The following is a 10,692-nucleotide window of genomic DNA, read 5'->3' as shown; positions in this document are numbered from 1 at the left end:
ATGATCACCCTCATTCTCTGCTGTCACCATTCATTCGTTGTACACCAACAGTAAATGCATCGTTGTTCTTCTTCAGCTATCATGTAATTACTTTCTTTTTCTGTTGGATAAGGAATTCAACTTTAACTTCGAAAGGGTCTTTAGATTTTGAGGAAGAAATGTCTCCTTGCCTCAGGTCGAAGTGACAGACGCATTATCCAGAGAATGTGAGACTACTTCGACCGACTCCAGCCAGACATCGTAAAGCCTCTCAGCAGTTCGAATCTCAACCTGTCTCTGAATGTCAGGCTTTTCAAGAGCAGAAATGGGAAATGAGGGATATGGAGATCCAGAGAGTCGGAGAATGTGAAAAGGCCCAGGAGGATACAGAGACAAATATAGAAAAAACAAAGACACATATTGAGGCAGACACTGAAAGAAACAATTCTCCATTCGGCGTGACTGCTAAATAACGGGAACTAAAAGGAAATGTAGCCATTAAAACATAGCCTTCCACCAGATCAGGAAAATGAAAGTAGCATGACAGCTGATTCAGTCCTTTTAAGATTGTAAATTCGATGTTTGTAAGCTCAAGAGTGATTTTGATAAATATCCTGATTCGACAAGTAAGATTATCATTTTCCCAACAGTATGATCTAGAAATTTATAACTAACCTGTTTCCTGTCCATCTTAAGAAAAAAAAAACCTGTTTCTCTCCACAGATGTTGCCAGTTGTAGCGGGTTTCTCTATCAATTCTCGTTTTTAGTTCATATTTCCAAAACCTGTATCTTTTTGATTTTTGATAACCTGGCACAAAACCAAGCATTACAACGTTCGGACCAGTGGTAAGAAATACTGGTACCACGATATATTTGCACAATAAAACATTCATTCCCTGTCCGAGAATAGAACCAAAACTATTGTGGTTAAAGTTCCAAATCCTATCTACGAGATTACACGGAATGAAGACAGACGCTCTTGCACTTATTCTCAATGAAATGGATTTTCCATTTCATTTCTGATCATTTCCACTGCAGATTGGTTTCTACTCGTCTTCAAGTTTTTCAGAATGGAAAATCCGATTTGGACCATGGTGCAGTCTGGTTTAAAGATATTCATCTATTGTATCAACAGTTTCCAGCTTTGGTCCATAACCTTATGTGTTCTGATGTTTCCAGTGCAAAAGGCAGTGAGGTTCTCGCTTTGACCTTAGATGACAGAACAATGGGCTTGAAGTTTGACATACTCACACTGTGTTATTACCCACGTTGTGCCTCTCACAGAAAGAGACACACAGACACATTCCCCGAGAATCGCAATAACGTCATATTCCCAGGCACCAACCTAAGCCCTAAGTTCACCTGTCTATACTCCATGCATTAAAGTAGATGCATTTCAGGTCCCCAGTTCTTTTGCATTCATCTGCTCTCTGCCTAATCTTCCCATTATTAATGCTATCTTCCAGATTCTTTGCGTTTCCAGTTTCCACCTCACTGCCGACTTGTTTAATCTTGTGGTTCTCAGCCCCCTGCCACATTAGTATAAAACCTCCCCAACAGCAGTCGAAAAAATTCCCGAAAGGACATACGTTCCCGTCTGGTTCAGATGTAGATCGTCAATTTTCTTATCGTCCCACATTCCCCAGAACTGGTCACAAAATCTAACAAATCTGAAACCCGCCCTGCAGCACCATTCCTCAACTCACGTGTTCACCGGGCCGTTTTTTTTATTCATTTCTACGCTGGCAGTCACATGGCATCGTCAGTAATCCCGAGATTACTACCTTTGAGTCCTCCTCTTTAATTTCTCTCCTAGCTGCCTGAATTCTCCCTGCAGGTCCTCATCTCGTTTTTTATTCCGTTGGTGCCTGTATGCATCAGGACAACTGGCTGTTCACGATCCCCTTTCCGAATGCTCTTCAGCCGATGGGCGACATCCCTGGCCTGAGCACCTGAGAGGCAACATAATTCTCCAGAATTGCTGACACTTCACAGTGAGTCCACCCGCAGCTCCAGAGTGGCCACGCGGTCAAACAAGTGCTGCAGCTGGACACACGTCTTGCAAGTGTAAGTTTAGAAACCCTTTACAAGGATTTGCAAGGTTTGCACTGCTTGGACATGAGAACGAAACTGAATAGGCTTCGTCAGATTCCCAGCAGCTTCAGTGCTTAGAGATGGCCTCACAGAAGCGTATAAAATCATGAGGAAGACAGACAGAGTAAATAGTCAGGGAGCACTTCTTCATAAGACACGCGAGTTCAAATCTACATAGCAAACGTTTAATGTGAGAGATGAAAAATTTAAAAGGGATGTGAGGGACACATGTTTTTCACACAGAACTTTTGTGTATGTGGAATGAATTGCCACATTTAGTGGCAGAGTCTGGTGCACTCACAACATTTCAAAGTCATCTGAATGGGTGTATAGACAGGAAGACCTCGGAGAGATAAGGCACAAATATTGGCAGAAATGTATGGATTAATTTCGGTTATCTATTCAGCAAGGGCAAGTTGGATCACGGGATTTGTTTTCATGTTCGACAAGTCTGAGATGCTCCAGCCACCGGCAACAGTTTGAATACACCATTTGCAAAATAAAACGCATGTTGTTTGTTACTCAGCCAGCGAGTTTGGCGATTTTGTTTGGAGGGTGGATGAGCCCGACCGATCCAGAGATGAAGGTTTTTCAGATATTTTCTGCCAATGACCATTCTTCTTGACACCTTCCCAAGTTCGCCATCAAAGATTTTGGCTGAAGAAAAATACCTCACATATCGCATTACCCACTTTGCTCTCCAGCGAATCCAAAAACTGACAGCTCTTATCGTGGAACAGAATCAAAACTGAAAAGGCAGTACCATGATCAGACACACCGAAGCTTCAGTGCTGTCTGTGAGGCACTGTGAGTCGTCTCTGACATGAACTGCTCGCATAAATAACAGCGAGGCAATTCCAAACCTACTGGAGATTTAGTGTATTGCCAAGTCCCAGAAAGGGCTTAAGTATCATTTAAAAAAACAGAACAACAACGAACCATTAAAAATGAACATTTCCAATCATACCCGTGATTAAATTAGTCCATCAATGCGCCGGTGCCCCCATCTGATCGAGAGAGCCAATCACCTTTCTCCATCACCAGGACAGTAATGAAGGAAATGAAAGTATAGCAACGTTCCACATCGCGATTGCCCACCTTTTCGCCACAGCATCAAAAAACGGCGAACAGATTCAATGCAGGATCTTCTTCCGAAATAACGGTGAAATAACTATGTCTATTCACTTTCAGAGTAAACGGGGAACAACGCAAGTTGTCTTGAATATGAATAACCAACGTAGACTACTTTGGTCCCAGATTATACTGATGCATAGACTTTCATATGAAAATGTACCTTGGGCGATTGCCCTACACCCAGAAATCTTCTGGCTGCCTTCTGTTTGCCCTGTCACATTAAACTTGTGCTGCTCTAATCGAATTTGTAGTTCTTGCCATTTGTCCGTATTGCTACTAGGGATAGCTGGTCGTGGCAACTCGTGACTGCCACACAAATCCTTTGCCAAAATTGGATAGTCCCGCAACGTGATTCGCAGTGCACAAACTTCGCAACGAGTATATGCCATGCGGCAAGTTAAAAAGCACGCTTCCATTTATTAAAGTAAGTTTCTGGGAACTGACAGCCAGATTCCTCCTTACACTCGGAATTATGACAACACATAAACCAACAGCCTCTCTCAGAGACAAGTGACCAATGCCCATCTTGTGTCAGACATACGTAGTTGACATGATTGCACGTAGAGACTGCACAGAAAACTATAGAGGAGATGCAGACAGACGACCATCGAGCGGCATTCATGCAGTTCAGTTACCCTGTAAACCCCATGCACAGCTGTTCCTTGTAGGTACACACAGGGCACTGAGTGTCTCTGACTCCGGGACTTGGAACTCGGATTATATGACCGTCTGCAGCACTGGTTACTTCCTTGTGTGAGGTAACTCCCGATGGAACATATGTAAAACACGATAGCTCATTGACAAATACGTCCAAAATAGTCCCCAAGAGATGTATTTCTGTTGTGGTTCTAGTCCTGTTCCTGACATGACCTCCACCATTGTACTTATTGTGTGTTCCCTGACGGTTTGGTGCATGCTTCCGTGATCGCATTGTGTGCAGTAACCTGCGTTTTAGCTGCAATTACGTGTGTTTGAAACCTAGGACCACCGACCTCTATTTTATTTTCCTCTTCTTGTGCGCAACTGCAACACAGTAAACGATCAATTAATATTGGGAAATGACATACACAGGCGTGTGAAAAGCCCAGTTTCCCTGGCAATTATGCAATGGTTAGAGATTACTTTGATTCAGGAGATAAGGATGGAAAGTGTGTTTGGGTAGAGATGAGGAACATTGAGGAAAGAGGAAACCAGCCGGTGTGGCTTACAAGAACACTAACAGTAACCACAGTGTATAAAAAAAAGTAGAGGAAATAAAAACCGCTTGTGAATGATAAAAGAAGGCAAAAATTATGGGAGACATTCATTTCCCTTCTTCCTTTCCCGTTTGAATTATAAAGAAACTTTGAAGAAAAACAATCGAAAAGTCATATATGCTCCATCGAACAACGTGCGCCGTACCTTGGTCATTGATTACTGTACATTAGAATACTTAGAATGTGCAAACAGTCCCTTCGGCCCAGCAACTCCATACCGACCCGCCCGAGCCCAAATGCATTCCTCTCCTTTAACCCCGTCAATTTAGCACGGCCATTTCAACAAACCGGTACATTTATGGACTGTGGGAGAAAACCAGAGCAAGCGCACGGAGCCACGGGGAGAATGTGCAAACTCCACACATTAAGTTGCTTGAGGCGGGAATTGACCCTGACTCTGTGGCATTGTGAAACAGCAGCGCTCACGGTGGTGTCAGCGTGAGATGGGAATTATTTGCTTTCTTTAATTGGGAAAAATCTCTGTCATTGTGAGCATCTGGAAAGATCGGTTACTTCGCCAGAAAAAGAAATGAATATGTCACTAACCTTTGTTTGTTTCATGTCCAAGAATACTCAGATCAATAGCTCCCTTGATTACCTCTGCTGGTCATGTTCGCAAAGAGATCTAGCAAATTGCCAAGTGTGATTTTCCTTTCAATGAATAATTTTGACTCAATTTGGCTGCAAATATCTTTTCCTAACTTTGTGCTTTTCTTCTTTTACATTGGTGTCTCGCACCTTACAAATGACAGCAAAGGTATGAATGGAGATGGAAACATTTAACTCAAGTCAGCGGCAGCTTTCAATGAGATCACGGCTGATTTGGTCAGTGCTCAGCCAGCAGTACTGTCTGTAGTCATGGCCGAGTGGTTAAGGCGATGGGATGTGCAATCCATTGGGGTTTCCCCACGTAGGTTCGAATCCTGCTGACTACGTTATGAATGCTTTCCTGCTGGAACATTTCAAAGTTCAGGACACCTATTTTGCAAACCAGGCCTGTAATTTGATTAGACTTGAGAAACTCGAGTTCTTCATCAGAAATGCTCCACACTTAAAACATTATCTCTGTTTCTCCTTCCAGATACACTGCTCGACACATCGGGTTTCTGCAGTTGTTATTGAACGCCCTGAGCAGAAGTGCTGCTTTTCATTAGATTCCTTTAATCCCTTGTCCTCTGTTCTCTGACTCTGGTCATTGGCAACACTTCCTCCTGCTCGTCAGAGTGCTCATTCCCCACCGCTCCCTCTCCCATCATTACAAACAACCGCAGGAAATTGCCACTTAACTATCTTTGTTCCAAAGTGAAACTCACCAGCCTAGTAACTCTCTCCACGAAACGGGACTTCTCATCCCTGGACATGGTGCAAGCCAGAGGATTGTGAAGAGATACTGTGAAAATATTGTCAGTTGGAAAAATGTTTAGGAAGCAAACCATATAATTTAGGCTCCAGCTTTGGAAATCTTGAGAAACTCTTTGGGAAATGGAATCAGAGGAGATTGAAGAAGTGTAAATTGTCAGTCCGAGGAGAGGAACGGACATTGACTCTGATGTTCTCGACACAGGAACTGATCTGAGACACTGAAAGAATTCTCGCCCCTGTACGTGAGGAATACAAACTTCATCTGGACTGTGGGACAATGAAAAACTCTGGAACACTCAAGACAATATCCAAATATTGACTGAGATCACTACAGTAGGAGTACAATAGATGGGTCAGTTTTTGTCCAGTGTGTGCGGGAGGGCTTCCTGACACAGTATGTAGACATGCCTTCAAGGGAAGAAGCCACTTTCGATTTAGTACTGGGTAATGAGCCTAGCCAGGTTTTAGATTTGGAAGTAGGTGAGCACTTTGGAGACAGCGATCACAATTCTCTCAGGTTTACTTTCGTGATGGAAAGGGATAGGTGTACTCCACGGAGCAAGAGTTTCAGCTGGTGGAAGGGAAATCACGATGCAATGAGGTAAGATTTAGGAAGCGTAGAGTGGGGTAGGAAACTGTAGGAGGTGAGCACATTAAAAATGTGGAGCTTATTCAAGGAAAAGTTCCTGTGTGTCCGAGATAAGTATGTACCTGTCAGGCAGGGAGGAAGATAGAGAACGCGTGAGCCGTGGTTTACTAAGGAAGTGGAATGCCTGGTCAAGAAGAACAAGAAGTCTTATGTTAGGACAAAACGTGAAAACTCAGTTAGAGCGCTCGAGGGTTCCAACGATATCAGGAAAGACCTAAAAAGAGAGCTGAGAAGAGCCAGGAGGAGACATGAGAAGTTGTTGGCAGATAGGAACAGGGTTAACGCTAAGGCTTTCCATAGGTATGTCAGCAATAAAAGAATGACGAGAGTTAAATTTGGGACAATCAAGGATAATAGTGGGAAGTCGTGTGTGGAGTCAGTGGAGATAGGGGAAGCACTAAATAAATATTTTTCGACAGATTTCGCCATAGATAATGAAAATGTTGGCGAGGAAGATACAGAGATACTTGCGTCTAGACTAGAAGAGATTGAGGTTCACAAGGAAGAGATAGTAGAAATACTGCAGAGTGTGAAAATAGATAAGTCAGCTGGGCCGGATGGGATCTATCTGATGTTGTTTCGCAAATGCACTGCAGGAAGTTACAAATCAAGCTGATGCTAACAACGGCTCGTTTTGAGCCGCTAATTTGCAGTGAAGTGGCGGCGCCAAGAAAAGGTGTCACGCAGCTCGTCTAATTCCACATCCTGAGCTCGAAATGACCAGATGTCTCTCGCTGGGTTTCGGCAGGGTCTTGCTTAGACGACACCATGACACGTTTTCACTGGAGTGGATCATGAAATCGCGTCGGGACTGTGAATAAAACGATGGACACTTCCAGCAGAGAAGGAGGCGACCCTGAAGCAGGCAGCTGCGGACAAATGTTTCTCCTTTGCCAGTGAAAGGCACTGCTTCACAAATTGGAAACTTCGAAGTGAAGCAGTGTTGGTGATTATCTTCGCTGCTTGTTCACTTTTTAAATTCTGATTCTGTGAAAGTCCTTGACATTACATATCGACATTTTGCCAAAGGTCAGCTTGTTTCTTGTGCCAGTGGTGTAATGGATAACGCGTCTGACTTTGGATCAGAAGAGAATAGGTTCGAATCCTACCTGGCTCGAGGAGAATGTGTTACTTTAACCATACCCCACGTTGACGCTCCCCTGTGAAGTCCTGCCGGGACGTCACTTCTGTGCTGTTGCATTTGTCCTATTGTGGATTTTAAATTCCAGCTCACCACAACGGACACCTCTGTCGGTTTTGTGGTATCTTTCTGTGGGTGAAAATGAGCATGAGTTCCTCAAAAGAGTTACAAGTCGTTGTGAAAGTGACATACATCTGCACCATTATTGTGCCATTTAAGAACACAGGATAAAGTCATTGACATTTGCCCTGGGAACATTAGAACACACGAGACTTTGGGCCAAAGTTGGAAACTGCGACTAGAATAGATGGCTCTCTGATTAGCCACAATGCACACAGGCGGAATGGCCTTTTCCCACTTTGTAACTCTTCGAGGACAAGTTGAAAATAATCTGCAAAGAAAATGTTCAGAAAGGGTGTTTTATTTACACCAAATAAGATAGTATCTTTTGCCTTGTCTTGTTATTTACTTGTGAGGATTAGGTACTCTCAGAACCGTGGCGCGAATCATGTTCCCGCTCATGGATTGGTTGTACGGCTGAGCTAACATATCGGTGTACCAGTACTTCTGCCGATTTTCCGAAGCTAGCAGGTCATTGGTTTTGTCCAATCATTATGTAGGTTAACATAATATAAATAACTGCAGTTGCTGGAAATCTGAGCCAAAAACGAAACTTGTTTGCAGAACGCAGAAAGACTGGCAACAGAAACGTCGACTTTCCTGCTCCTCCGATGCTGCCTGACCTGTGTGCTTTTCCAGCATCACTTTGATCTAAAATCAAGTTTCCAGCATCTGCAGTCCTCACCTTTGCCTAGTTCCTTCAGTGTCGCTGGTTCCCAATTCAAGAACTCCATCTCTAGCGGTTTCATGTCTGTACCTCCATGCTGCGGAGTTGAAGAGTGAAGAAAAGTAACTCACCCCCTCCATCTCTGGGTAATTAGGGGCTGAAAGTGAATCGTATCACATTGAAGTATATATACATGCGACGTAATCTCTGTCTTTTATTGGGAACTATCTCTTTCATTGTAACCATCAGGAAAGACCATTTCGTTCCCCAGAAAAAGAAATGAATATGTCATTAAACTTTGTTTGTTTCATGTCCAAGAATACTCAGATCAATAGCTCCCTTGATTACCTCTGCTGGTCATGTTTGCAAAAAGATCTCGCAAATTGCCAAGTGTGATTTTCCTTTCAATAAATAATTTTGACTCAGTTTGGCTGCAAATATTTTTTCCTAACTTTGTGCTTTTCTTCTTTTACATTGGTGTCTCGCACCTTACAAATGACAGCAAAGGTATGAAAGGAGATGGAAGCATTTAACTCAAGTCAGCGGCAGCTTTCAATGAGATCACCGCTGATTTGGTCACTGCTCAACATGGCAGGCTTGTCTGTAGTCATGGCCGCGTGGTTAAAAAGATGGTTTAGAATTCCATTGCGGTTTCCCCATGTAGGTTCAAGTCCTGCTGGCGTACGTTATGAATGCTTTCCGGCGGGAAAACTTTCGACTCAAAGTTCAGAACGCTTATCTTGCAAACCAGGCCGGTAATTTGATTTGACTTGGGAAACTCGAGTTCTTCATCAGAAATGTTCCATATTTAAAGCATTATCTCTAAGAATGATGAGAGTTAAATTTGGGACAATCAAGGATAATAGTGGGAAGCTTTGTGTGGAATCAGAGGAGATAGGGGAAGCATTAAATAAATGTTTTTCAACAGTGTTCGGTATAGAAAATGAAAATGTTGGCGAGGAAGATACAGAGATACTTGCGTCTAGTGTAGTAGAGATTGAGGTTCACAAGGATTAGGTATAGAAATACTGAAGATTGTGAAAACAGACAAGTCCCCTGGGCCGGATGGGATCTGTCCTAGGATCCTTCTGGGAAGCAAGGGAAGAGATTGATGACCCTTTGGAATTGATCGTCAAATCAACGTTGTCTACAGGAATAGAGCCCGTGGAATGGAGCATAGCATATGTTGTTCTCTTGTGCAAAAAGTTTCGTAGAGAAAACCCTGGTAATTACAGACCAGTGAGTCTCACTGCAGTTGTTGGTAACGTGTTGGAAATGGTTATTATAGATAGGATTTCTGACCATCTCGAAAAGAATAATCTGATCAGGGACAGTCAGCACGGTTTTGTGATGGTTAGGCCTTGCCTAACGAATCTTGTTGACTTTTTTGACAAAGTGACCAAACAGGTAGATGACAGTAACCTGGTTGATGTGGTGTATATGGGTTTCAGCAAGTTGTTCGATAGGTTTCCCCACAATACGCTATTATACAAAATGCGGAGGAATGGAATTGTGGGAGAATTCCAGCTTTGATCAGTAAATGGCTTGCCAATTGAAAACAGTGTTGTAGTTGATGGAACATGTTCTTCTTGGTGTCCAGGTCCTGGCGACGTACCACAAGGGTTGAAGTTACATCCACTGCTGTTACATGAGATCTAACATTGCCAATCAGTCTCCCATGGGGAACATTATTCAACGCCTTACTGAAGACCGTATGGATCACATTTACTGCTCTGCCCTCATCAATCTTCTTTGTTACTTCTTCAAAAACCTCAATGAAGTTTGTGAGGCATGATTTCCCACGCACAAAGCCATGTTAACAATCCCGAATCAGTCCGTGCCTTTCCAAATACATGTACATTCTCTTCCTCAGGATTCCTTCCAACAATTGGAGTATTCTTGGCAGATGCAGTTTCATGTAGGGAATGCGAGGTCATATACTTTGTTGGGAAGAATCAAAAGACACACTCGTGTTAAAACCGATAGAAACGCAAAAGAAGTGCGGTGCAGAGGAGTCTCAGTGTTCTTATACATGAAATTCAGGATGGTGTGCACCTGAACCTGAGGGGCACCAGTATCCTTTGGGGGGAGGTTTGCTCGTGCTCTTGGAGGGGGGGGTTTAAACTAACTCTGCAGGGGCATGGGAACCCAGACTGTAGCTTTAGGGTGCAGGACCTGGAGTGTAGGGAGGTTAGGAATATGGCATCAATCTTAAAGGAGGGTGCCTGTAAACAGAAGAGTGGCTTGAAGTGTGTATACTTTAATGCCAGACGTATATGAAATAAGGTC

General features: G+C 43.2%; 1 non-coding gene across 1 annotated transcript; it reads left to right on the top strand.

The window, feature by feature from the left end:
• Nucleotides 1-5,316: 5,316 nt before the first annotated feature.
• trnaa-ugc (transfer RNA alanine (anticodon UGC)) lies at nt 5,317-5,399 on the top strand. Its single transcript has one exon. It is a non-coding gene; the product is annotated as a tRNA-Ala (tRNA).
• The last annotated feature ends 5,293 nt before the right edge of the window (nt 5,400-10,692 follow it).

Source organism: Chiloscyllium punctatum, chromosome 22 (genome assembly GCF_047496795.1).
Source record: "Chiloscyllium punctatum isolate Juve2018m chromosome 22, sChiPun1.3, whole genome shotgun sequence".
NCBI lineage: Eukaryota > Metazoa > Chordata > Chondrichthyes > Orectolobiformes > Hemiscylliidae > Chiloscyllium > Chiloscyllium punctatum.
This window is presented reverse-complemented; position numbering and strand designations above follow the sequence as displayed.